We start from the raw sequence: 8,852 nt of genomic DNA, 5'->3' as shown, positions 1-8,852 counted from the left end.
ATGGATACGGGTATAGAACAGTGTAAATTAATGAGGACGTCAATATGGCAAGAGTAAAATAATAGGCTGTAAAAATTAACAAATAACTAGACCTAACCAAAGATATATATGGTACAATTCAAGATATATAGTACTATACCTCAGTTATATGCAATGGGCTAGTTACGTATTTTAATGGCTGTTGAGACTAGTCCCTTCTTAACTCTTTTTAGGTGATGAATTTAAAGATAATTCATTTATGTTTCCTTCGAAAGTAGGTATCCACATGACAAAATAATAGCAAGTCGTTTTATTACTGAAAAAAAAATAACGTGAATTTCGTGCTTTCAAGAGAAAATGGTACTGATTTGCCGTATCATAATGAAAAGTTCTTCAAGTAAATGCATGTAGTAGATATTACACCAACTGCTACGCAACCATTTTCATTTTCTCATCAATTAAAGATGAAAACCGGCCTATAGCGTCAGTACACTATAAGCAGTTTATGCTACAATGGTATTTATTTTTGACTGATACAGATTTTTGGCATTATGCCAAGCACTGGGGGAACTAAGGCCACTCAGCTCTGAAACGGAAATTGACTGTGAAAATGTTTAAAAGGTGTTACAGGAGGAAAACATCAAAACAGTTGCAATATGAAACAATTATTGTTAGGAGAGGGTGGACAGTAAGATGGAAGAAAGAGAATATGTACGGAGGTACAGTAAAAGGAATGAAAGTGGTTGCAGCTAGGGGCCGAAGGGACGCTGCATAGAACCTTAAGTAATGTCTTATATATATACATTGCACAGGCAATGGCCTGTAGTAATGTAGTGCTATAATTAAGTCATTGCGCAAAGCCCCGCACTACAGTACCACAAGCCTACAACTTAACTTACTAAAAAAAAATGTATTCTTTATATATATTTGATAAATGATTTCCTACCTATGGTATGCAATTAACGTAGCATATTTCTAAAAAAACAAAAAAAGCATCAGTCATGAAGCAAACAAAACAAGGAATAGGACACACTAATCAATCAGCCTAGTATTAGCTAAACAAAACATAGTCCTGTTGAATATATCTGAATATATATATATATATATATATATATATATATATATATATTATATATATATATATATATATATATATTATATATATATATATATATATATATATATATATATATATATATATATATTCAAGATTTATTTTTGAACAAGGCAGTAAAAAACTCAGGATAATAATAATAATAATAATAATAATAATAATAATAATAATAATAATAATAATAATAATATCCTTTATTTCAGCTCAGGGCCATATGCATGGAATATACAAAATACAGACAGTAACGTACACAATCTAGATACACGAGACAACATGATAACAAATATGAATAAACGGCACTATCCACAAAATAGCTGAGGTAGCATAAAAGATAGTAATCATAATACTGGTAATAACAGTAATAATATTGGTGAGGAAAAAAGTGCATTGAGAGTTATAACAGTTAGTGCACAGATTATATAACCTAAATTTCAACTAGAGACCTTGGGTGGTTACAGTAGTCAGGTCCAGAGAGCTAAATACGAAAATTTGAATGTAAAAAAACTTTAGCTTGATAGTAATCACAGTAATAATGAAAAATTAAAACATCAGCAATAAATATAATAGTGACAAAATCTGCAGATGACATCTTGCCAATACAGAGATTAAGTCCTTAGGGGACAAAGGACTCATTTTCCCATCTTTCCCCACCCCCCAATTTAGGTCTTCTTGCTTCACTCCTTAGGATGCTTTGTATGAGCGAGTTGCTGCGTTTCTCACTCGGGTTACCAGACTGGACATTGTTCGCCTAAACAATGATTTTTAAATTGTCCAGGTGGTTTCTATGAACATCTGTGTGGCGGAGTGGTAGCGGGGAGTGTTTGTGAGGCGTCTCAAAATGTCATTGTGCACAACAGTGATGGCCTCATGGTCTCTCGGGTATAGTTCGTCCAGAGGGAACACCCATAGATACTGTAGCAGTACGAGCGGAAGAGCAGCAGTTTTATGTCTCGGTGACAGAAGGCAAACCTCCTTGCAATCATGTTGCCAGTTGCACATAGTTTACGACGCCTCTGTTCAATGTCTGCCGTATCTTTTAGGTTGTGAGGAATTCCTCTCACAACGATTTTATTTTCTAATGTTTTTGTGTATCGATTGTTTCCATGCTATTTGTTCTTTTATTATAGTTATTAGTGTCTGTCTCATAAGAAATTATTGATTGATTTTCACTGCGTATTGCCGTCTGTCAGGTAATCGACAGACAGGAACTATGTTACTGTATTTGTATTCATGTGAAAACCAAATGCATTCGCATGCCCATATATTTTGCAAAGATATGTACGTCTACATTGCATGACATAATAAGGGTGAAAGAACCACATCTACTCGAGAATGACACTCTTAACATTGTTTTATCTGATTTTGCTATGTTCTAGTACGTAGTATGTGGTGCGGTTAGCAACGAAAAGATGGTTTTACACAAAGACGAAGTCTTTTGACATAACGTCAGTAGACGTTTTAGCAACGAAGTATAATTACTGTTTTAGTTATGATAATTCATTTGTCTTTATATATATGAAATTGTTCTTGGTGAATGTATTGCCCATATTACGTATGGTAAGAGTTGGTGTCATTGGGTCTTGTTTGTGCCTCTCGCCAGAGAAGCCATTAGGAGAGGTCAAAAGATCGGGAGGGGAAAGGGAAAGAGGGTAGCAGTTCGCCCTCTGAACGCTCGTTTGCGTGCCCCTCTAGGAGTTGTGTTATGCGTATGTGCGTAGTACACTGTATGGGCTTGTATCGACCCAAAATTGTATTGACACAAACCACCAATTAATCACTACATTTAATAAATATGTTGAAGTTGCACACTATATAATTGGAATTTATTTGCAACGAAGTTGATAATTATTGTAAAGTTTTTTTATGTTCATGAAAACCTTGTACGTCAGTTCTACATTCGTGGTAATTGAATAACTTGTCTCTTTTCCCCAACAAAACCCGAATGCAGGACGGAACGAACAGCTTCTTGGCTCAACTTTTGAGGTGGCCTGTTATCTAGTGTTGTGTAGTGATGTGTGTGTGGATTTAGAAAGGGCGATTGCCCTGATTCTTGAATTTTGTCGTAATTTGTTTCATTTGAGTGCCATTGATTTACAATTCCCCTTGAGTGATTAATTTCATTGTCACTTATATGTTATTACTCTTTGATATGTTTAACTTTTACTTATTAAATTAATTTTAACTTTACATTTATCAAATGCGTTTCAATATCCCTCGATTTTATTTCATTTTTCCTGTTTCAGTTTTGTGGATGGTGAATATGAATTGATCTGATAAACCTTTATTGTGTTCATATTTTAAGGTTATGCAAATAACTTTTAGAAACGAGATAACACAGCGGTCCTCTAAGGTCTGAAAATCAACCCGTGAGCACTCGCAACATTTAGAGAGAGAGAGAGAGATGAGAGAGAGAGAGCACGTACCTCTCGTCGTATCTCGTGTAGCGATTTATGATCTGAGTTCATGTCTGCAAGGACTGCTCATTAAGTGAAAGTACTTAATTTTGCTACTATTCATTAATGATATTGGTGTGTTATCCTCGTTAATAATGAATTGGGTTGAGAGATATCTCCCACGTAATTTAGAAACCGCAAAGGAGTTTTGTGGAGTTGTTACGTAAGGCGGCTTTTAGCGGTTGACCAAGTAACAACGTTAAGCATATAAATACAGCCCACTATAAGTCCATATTTTTCGCCACATAGGTCGTCGGTGATAATGTGGACCCAAAATACGGAAAATTCGTGCACAAAAATTCCAGCGATGGGGTCCGAGGAAAATTTGTGGTGCAATATGCTTAAGCGATCTCAGGAGCAGCGACATGCACTGGGTCTTGGTTCTGTTGTAGATTATATCAAATTCCTCTGCATATTGGCGGCAAGTGTCGATGAGTCGTTGGAGACCTTGCACTGATGGGGAAATCAGAACCATAACGTCGGCGTAACAGAGGTTGTTTATAGTTGTTACATTGACAGTGCATCCGATTGGGAGTGAGTTCAGTTTGACATTCAAGGCATCTGTGTACGTATTAAACAGGTATGGGGAGAGAATGCCCCCTTGCTGAAGCCCGTTTAGGGAGCCGAAAGTGTACGATAATACGTTACCCCATTTGACATGGAATTGCTGTGTGGAGACCCAAGACCACCAGTCCAGTAATGTAAAATGCCAATTAGATATAGGGGTGTGCCTCTTTTATGCAGCTTCAGGAGGAGCTTCAGGTAGTTTACTCTGTCAAATGCTTTTCTCACATCTACAAAACAAAAAAGGAAAACAGGAGAGGCCGATGATAGGTAGTAGTTCAGCAATTCTTGTTTCAGTATGTAGATGCAGGTGGTTCGGTTTGTGAACCAATCATATGAATGTTGTGATCTAGATTTTGTAAGTAATAAAGTGTGCGAATATTGTTGGGTACGCTGTCTAAGTTTGTGAATGATATCTGTTGTTCATGTTTGGGTAAGTCACGTGACCAGAGGGACTTGCTGAATTCTCCCCCCGATCTTCACATGTCGTCAATGCTGTATAAAATATATATGATAAATATACAATGTTTAAATAGACAAAAGTTAGTAGAAATAGAAAATATTATAGACAATGATAATAAGATATTTTGTTTAACTGAAACTCGTCAGAAACTAGACAAGTTAGAATTAAGTAAAGGTATTAATAAAAATAGAAAATATGAGGGAGATGAAAGACAAAAAAGGAGGGTTAATGATGCTATATAGAAACAGTGATAACACATAGATGAACAAGGTGGAGACCATTAGCAAAGATTTATTGTATGCTAAATGTAAAATATACAATAATACTATTCATACAGAGGGGGATAAAGATAGAGATAAAGCAATAAAATTGGAATGTGAGAACATTATTAAAAACATAAATGACCAAGAATCATTATTAATATTAGGAGATTTTAATGGCCATGTAGGTTTCTAAGGCCACCAGTATACAAACAGAAACGGGGAAATAATACTAGAATGGATGAATGAACATAGGCTAATACTACTTAATGGAGAAGACAGATGCACTGGAGTCTACAAATGGGAGAGGATGCAGATGAAAAGTGTAATAGATTTTGCTTTAGTCAATGAGAAGTTCTTTAAAAATTTTGAGGAGTTGGTAATTGATGAAGACAGAAATGAATGTGATATCTCGGACCATAACCTAATTACCATTAACTTGACATTCAAAGGACAGAACAAGAATCTCAACAAGGGTAAATGGGAGGAAATAAAATACTTCAAAACAGATGAAGGTAACCTAAATGACTTTATTAAAAGACTAGAAGAGATCCTAATAGATAAAGACAGACAGAATATCAGAAATGGATTTATCAATAAAAGAAGTAGCAGAAGACAAACTAGTGAGAACATATAGGAGAAAGATGCTAGTAGAGGAAAAAGTAGGAGAGCAACCCTGGTTCAGTGAAGAAATAAGAAAAGGTATCAAGGGAAAGGAAGGAGCTGAGTAGGAAGAAAAGAAATGAGAGAGACAATGTCGTAAAGGAAAGTCTAGAGAAGAAATATGCGCAAAAGAAAAAAGAAGTGCAGTTATAAATAAAAGAAGCGATAAAAATTTATGAAAAGAAAATAACAGAAGAAATAAGAAGAAACAAAAACAAAGAGCTCTGGGAAAATAAGCAAAAATAAAAAAAAGAAGCTATACATTTATATAATGAACAGGGAAGCAAGCTAAATGAGGCTGAAATAAGGGACGAAATAGTGAATTATTGGAAAACCATATACAGTAAACACGAAAATAAAATAAAGGAAATCTGGAATGAAGAGAAAAGGGTGGAATATGAAAATGAATTGGCAGAAGTAGATGATATCATTAGAATTGGAGACTATAGATTCCCAGAAGTACTAAGAGAACACATGGACCTATTGATGGAATGCAAAAGGAAGATAATACCAACGCAGGAACCTTTGATAACCAAGGAAAAAGTCATAGCTTGCCTAAGTAAGCTCAAAGCAAAAAAAGCTGCAGGCCCAGATGGAATCAAACCAGAGCTTTACAAAGCATTAGTTAGATGTTACAACAAGGAGCTGGAAATCAAAGAAAACCCTGAATCTTGGAAGAAATCGAGAACGAAAATGATAGAAAAGAAAAGGAAACCAAGGGCTAAGGATTTAAGGCCAATAGCTTTATTAAATATATCGTACAAAGTATTCATGATGCTGATAAAAGACGAAATAGAAGCACACCTCAGAATGAATGAAGAAGATCACGAATGTCAAGCAGGATTCACAGGAGGGAGTAGGATTGAAGATAATATCCTTACACTACAATATTGTGTAGAAGAGATAGGAACAGAAAACCATTAATAGTAATAGCTATCGATTACAGTAAAGCCTTTGACTCGGTAAAAAGAGGAGTTATGATCAAAGTTATAAAACAGTTCAAAATACATCCAAAAATCATAGAGGCAATAGCTAATATATATGAAGGGGATAGCACACTAATAGACCTAGGGGAGGGAGTTGAACAGGAAATGGAAATCTCTAGTGGAATTAGGCAAGGGTTCACAGATTCTACTTCACTTTTCAAATTGATGACGTACTTAATAATTAAGAAAATGGAGGAGGAAGGGACAGGATTTGAAAACGAATTAGTAAAGATAGGGACACTTTTCTTCGCTGACGATGGGTTAGTTTTAGCAAGAATAAATATAAAGATTTTAATGGATATAGCTATTTTCATAATAAAAAAGGCGGTAATTCTCTCATCCTACAGAACCGTGAGCGTCCGAGCATCTATGAAGTGTATGTGTGTGCGCGTGTATATGCGTGTGTGTTCCATTCGGATGAACGTACCTAAATTTAGTCGGCATAATTGGAAGTAGGAAAACAAATGAGAAGAGGCAACTGAGATCTCCTGAGATGTGTCGGCTCAGACTGGATAAAAATCCGATATTGTTTACCAAAACAATCCGGCCCGCTTACACTGTCAGTGAAGTTATTTCCAAAAAATGGAATATCTAGCCAGCTTCCGTACTTTTGTTACCGCTAGTCACTGGAAATCAGTCGTATGCATGGATAAGGTTCATAACGAATCTTTGTAGATTTGTGAGTTTTCCAAATGTCGGTACAGAAGAAATTTTGGGTTTTGATGGACGAACCGGAATCAAATAGTGAATACACACACACACACACACACACACACACACACACACACACACACATATATATATATATATATATATATATATATATATATATATACTATATATATTATCTAAGTAACAGCATACATACATACATACACTTTATTATATTATTATTATTATTATTATTATTATTATTATTATTATTATTATTATTATTATTATTATTATTAATATTGTTGTTGTTGTTGTATAAATTAACGTTTTTCCCTTTTGGAGAAATCTAAAAGGACATAAAAAAAAAATTTGGAGATATACTGAAACAAAATGAATGCAAAACCTATCATTGGTTTCGCTTTCTCACATGATTTTCTTTCTCTCTCTTTTTTTTTTTATATGGCAAAGTATCATATGTGGCAATTTACATTTTAGTTTCATGACCTGCAGATAGGTCACAAAATATACTGACAGCAAATAAAATTTCAAAAAAAAATAATAAAAAACAATCCTTTTCTGCGTTTTTGCTAGACGACAGAACAAGAACATTTCTGTTACGTTTTTGTGGGCTGGATGAGATAGGATATGATGTTCGTGTCAGTCAAACAGATATGGATCTCTGTTATTCTGGTCGCAATATCCTAGCTCCATTGTGTAGCCATTTTCGAAACTCTGGCTCTGAAGTTTTTATAATTGAATTTACTGAGCTGCTGGAAATCTCCTGACGTGGGTGAGCTCGATCTCGCCTCTTCGTATTGGAGAATAGAATTTGAAAGATGTCTATTTCTTCGGTTTGTTGAACCTGAGAGCATTCTCATTTAGAAGAAGAAGAAGAAGAGAGAGAGAGTGGCAGAAGAAGAAAGTTTATATGTATCAGGACAATAGGATGATTCGACAGCAGAATTTGTGTTGTAATTCTCTTTCTTTCAAGACTTGCATAATTAGATATTCTTTATAACAACTGGTAGTTATGCGCAACTTTTTAACAGGTGTTAAAGTAATTTACAAAGAACTGAAGTAAGAAAAAATAAATGAAATTCAAAGTAACATGCGTATGTTAAAGACGACGACGAAGAAGAGGAAGTAGAAGAAGAGAGAGAGAGAGAGAGAGACTTTGATATTGATTTCCTTAGTATCTTAAGAGATTATATACTAGTAATTTTCATCTGAGGAGGCCACCAGTAGTAGTAGTAGTAGTAGTAGTAGTAGTAAACAGCTTTTGGTTGTGAATACATCAGTTTTCATAAGAAAAGGAAAATCCATCGTTCGCTCTTGGATGGAAGATTTTGCGAACGACGAAGCCTAGCATATTAATGAAATATAAACATATGGATGACCTTAGACCTCAGTTTTTTTTTTTTTTTTTTTAGGTTTCTGTCCGTCCGCACTTTTTTTCTATCCGCCCTCAGACCTTTTAAAGACTACTGAGGCTAGAGGGCTGCAATTTGGTATGTCGATCCTCCACCCTCCATACCAAATTGCAGCTCTCTAGCCTCCGTAGTTTGTATTTCATAGGACGCGGTTAAGAGTATTACACCGAGACTACCGAAAATAAGATTTATTTTCTGAGGCTTTGAGTATACCTGAAAATGGTGGTGAGTGGATTGAGGGTCATTTAAAGTTATCCCCTGAAGTGGGAGTGGAGTCGTCAGTGCA

The sequence above is a fragment of the Macrobrachium nipponense genome, chromosome 2 (assembly GCF_015104395.2).
Source record: "Macrobrachium nipponense isolate FS-2020 chromosome 2, ASM1510439v2, whole genome shotgun sequence".
Classification (NCBI taxonomy): Eukaryota; Metazoa; Arthropoda; class Malacostraca; order Decapoda; family Palaemonidae; genus Macrobrachium; species Macrobrachium nipponense.
Note: the sequence above shows the minus strand (reverse complement) of the source record.